Source organism: Triticum dicoccoides, chromosome 2B, assembly GCF_002162155.2.
Source record: "Triticum dicoccoides isolate Atlit2015 ecotype Zavitan chromosome 2B, WEW_v2.0, whole genome shotgun sequence".
Classification (NCBI taxonomy): domain Eukaryota; kingdom Viridiplantae; phylum Streptophyta; class Magnoliopsida; order Poales; family Poaceae; genus Triticum; species Triticum dicoccoides.
The window spans coordinates 206,247,459-206,251,083 of record NC_041383.1 but is presented as its reverse complement, the minus strand read 5'-3'; the positions used below and the strand labels follow the sequence as shown (position 1 = coordinate 206,251,083).

Sequence of the window (3,625 nt, the reverse complement as noted above, 5' to 3'; positions counted from 1 at the left end):
GTTTATCTCTTAAACCATGCGTCCAAATCTCGAACCGCTTTCACCATTGGATTCCTTGCATCGAGATCTTCAAAACTAGATCTCATGTTGATAGGTTTTGACGAACTTTTTTTCACGAAAAAACCGAACGAAAAAACCATATGAAAAACCGAGCCGGGAGCACGGGTTTTTTCCCTTTCCAAAAGAGGCACGCCCTTGCCTCTCACGAAATCACAACCGTGTCTCGCAAGAAAGCAAAACCGTGACTCTCACGGAAGGAAAAAAACAAAGAAAAAACACGTTTTTTTCATTTTCGAGGAGAGGCACAACCATGCTTCTCGCGAAAGCACAACCATGCCTCTCACGGAAGCAAAATCGTGACTCTCATGAAAGAAAAAAAAACAGAAAATGTGTTTTTTTCGTTTCCGAGAGGCACGACCATGACTCTCATGAAAACACAACCATGCCTCTCGTGGAAGCAAAAGCGTGACTCGCGAAAGAAAAAAAACAAAAAAACGCATTTTCCCCATTTCCAAGAGGCACGACCGTGACTCTCGCAAAAGCACAACCGTGCCTCCCGCGAAAGCAGAACTATGACTCTCGCGGAAGGAAATAAAACAGAAAACATGTTTTTTTCGTTTTCGAGAGGCACGACCGTGACACTCGCGAAAGCAAAAACGTGACTCTCGCGAAAGGGAAAAAAAGAAAAACATTTTTTCGCGCAATTTTTTTATCCAAAAGCTAAGGAAGACAAGTGGAAAACCGAAACGTCGAAAAGACACGAAAAAACCGTTTAAAAAACCGAAAACGAGTGCGGAAAAAAAATAAAAATAAAATCCGGAGGCAGCGTCCAGAGCGCGACATGTGGCGAATGAGTGAGAGCGCGTCAAGTGGCGCTGATCGTTGCGAGGCTCCCGAATGGGCGCTCGTCAACTAGTTGCTCTCGGAAAAAGTTCATGCCTTAAAAAGACAAAAACAAAAAGACTCTAACAATATATTGATAGAGACTTGCGTCGCCACCGTGAGCTGTGGAGAAAATTGGCTATTTGCCACTTTCAATACCGGACTTCGCAAAATTGCCACTCTCAAGATTGGCTTTGTAAAAATGCCACCTAGCTCGTGTGCACTTTGATTACCATGCCATTTTTTCCCTTTTCATTGTTTTTCTTTTTCTTTTCCATTTTCTAGCACTTGAAAGGACCGAAGTACCCCTGGTCGTTTCAACCTTATCCAATGCGTTTGTGGTCTGGCTGTGTTGGCATCGGATTTTGCTCTCAGGCTTATCTCGTTCTTGTCATCATGGTTGCTCGTTGTTGTACCTCGTTGATGCCTGCGCGAGCTACATGAACTCGCCGCCCTAGCTTTCTCATGCCTGTCCGAGAAACCGCTGGTCGCCGCAGGCGCTCGCCCATGGTTGCGCGCGCTGCTGCAAGTTGCCCTCCATCACTGCCGCTCTCCGCCGGCGTTCGTCCATGTCTGCACGCTCCGCTGAAACTCGCCCTCATCACTGCCGCTCTTCGCCGGCGCTCGTCCATGTCTGCACGCTCCGGCACAGCTCACCCTCGCGTCGCTTTTCTCGGCAGGACAGCACGAGCTCGTTTCGCTTCAAGTGCCGATCTGAATCCCAAGTAGTACGTGAAGATAGCGTGAGGGGTACTATGGTCTTTTCAGGTGCCAAAAAATGGAAAAGAAAAGGAAAACAATAATAAAAAAGGAAAATGGCATAGTAATCAACGTGCACACGAGCTTGATGGCATTTTTGCGAAGCCAATCTTGAGAGTGGCAATTTTGCGAAGCCCGGTATTGAAAGTGGTAAATAGCCGATTTTCTCTGGGCTGTGGGAGGCGCAAAGTTCCACCCCAAACAGATGTTGAAGGGAAACATAACCCTAGCTTACGAGGCACTCCCCACCCAACCCTCGTTCTCCTGGTATACCGGCGGCTGGTTGCTCCCCTTTCGCTCCGGCTGCAATCTCATCTCGATCTCCGACTCTGATCGACTCCAACCTCACCTTCCCCACATAAATCCATCCACACACCCAAGGCGGAGAGGAGGGCCAACCGATCTGGGATCGATCCACACACCGGAGAGGAAGAGCTTGATGGCACTCGATCTGCAATCCATGGACAGCGGCCTGGCTGCTCTTGCTGCTTCTTACCTCGGCGGGGAGGAAGCCGTCAAGAAGCCTGACAGCAGTCCATCCGCAGGAGAGGGAAAGGTATTGATTTTCCGCAGGCGCCCAATCACACAGGATTCCCCGTCCTTGAATCCCCCTGCTTATGGCTACCCCGACGGCGGTGGCGACCAGCCAAGCTTCGTCTTGATCGAGCCATACGCCTTCTTTGCCGACCGCCGCAACGCCACCACCGCCGACTGCGGCTTGGAGGGTCTCCGTCTCCGGGGTAACATCGAGGTCACCTTCTGCACCGCCCAACCACCGCAGGTCTCCTACCTATGCTTCCACGTCACCGCCTACGACCACAACGTGTTCGCCACCCGGCCTAGCATAGTCGCCACAGAGACTGACGGTGGGCTCGTCCTCCTATGCGTCGTAGTCGGTGATTGCCCATCCGATGCGTTGTATCGCCGCAATCGACACTACTTCGTCTACGACGCCAGTGTTCCCGAGCTCAAGCACATCAAGCAGCCCGGCAACGACCACCCAGAGCTAATGGGTTCAGATATGGCAATCCTTCTCACATCAAGCAGCCCGGCAACGACCACCCAGAGCTAATGGGTTCAGATATGGCAATCCTTCTCACCTCTGCCTCTATGACCATGATACCAACTCCTGGAGCAAGCTGCCAGTGAATGTCGATTCAGTCCCCGACGCCGACGAGTTCATCACATACAAGGCAATCACAATCGGAGGTGATGAAGGAACAGTGGCCTGGGTTGATCTCTCGCATATGATCATCTTCTGCAACGTGCTGGACAAACACCCCAAGCCTCATTTCTTAAGACTGCCTAGCAATGCAACTCGATCGCCCGCTGTTCGGGACGTTTCAGTCCTTAATGGCTTCATCAAGATGGTCGAGCTGGAGCACCGTGCTATTGGTTGGAAGGCCACAATATGGAGCATCAAGACTGGCATCTTCTCCAAAGCGCATTGGAGTGTCGATTGCCAGTTCGATTCCTCTGCTATACCTGAACCGCCGCTGCCTAAGCTGAAGGTCCGTGAAGGTGTCACAGCTCAGCCTACCTTGTCGACTCTCCATCTATGTTTTTAAGTCGGTAAGGCGATCTAAGGCGCTGGGGGGGCGCCTTATCGCCTAGGCGACGCCTAAGCGCCTAAGGCGGACGCCTAAGCGCCTAAGGCGGGCATATTTGTAAGGCGCTGGCGGGGCGCCTTATCGCCTAAGCGTCGCCTAAGCGTCCAAGGCGGGACGCCTTAAAAACAGAGCTCTCCATATTGGCCTGCCCAAGCTGAGCCTGCAAGATGATTGCATTCTTTACTTACTAGCTAAGATTGACTACCGCGACAGGCAGCACACATCATGGGTGCTTGCTGTTGACATGAAGAACAACACTGTCCAGAGAGTGGCTGAGTTTAGCCCCAAGAGGGCTATTGGTTTAGCCAGGGGCTACGATTCAAGTACGATCTCCAAATATCTCAAAGTTGGTCCAGGTAACTGTTTCCACCACT

At 51.2% G+C, this 3,625-nt stretch overlaps 1 protein-coding gene across 1 annotated transcript in view; it reads left to right on the top strand.

Annotated features, from left to right (window-relative positions):
* The first annotated feature begins 1,837 nt into the window (after positions 1-1,837).
* LOC119363099 overlaps positions 1,838-3,625 on the top strand; it is a 7,780-nt gene continuing 5,992 nt past the window's right edge. The window contains exon 1 of the mRNA XM_037628400.1: positions 1,838-2,197. The gene's annotated coding sequence lies outside the window, so the exon portion shown is untranslated. The remainder of the gene's footprint in view (positions 2,198-3,625) is intronic.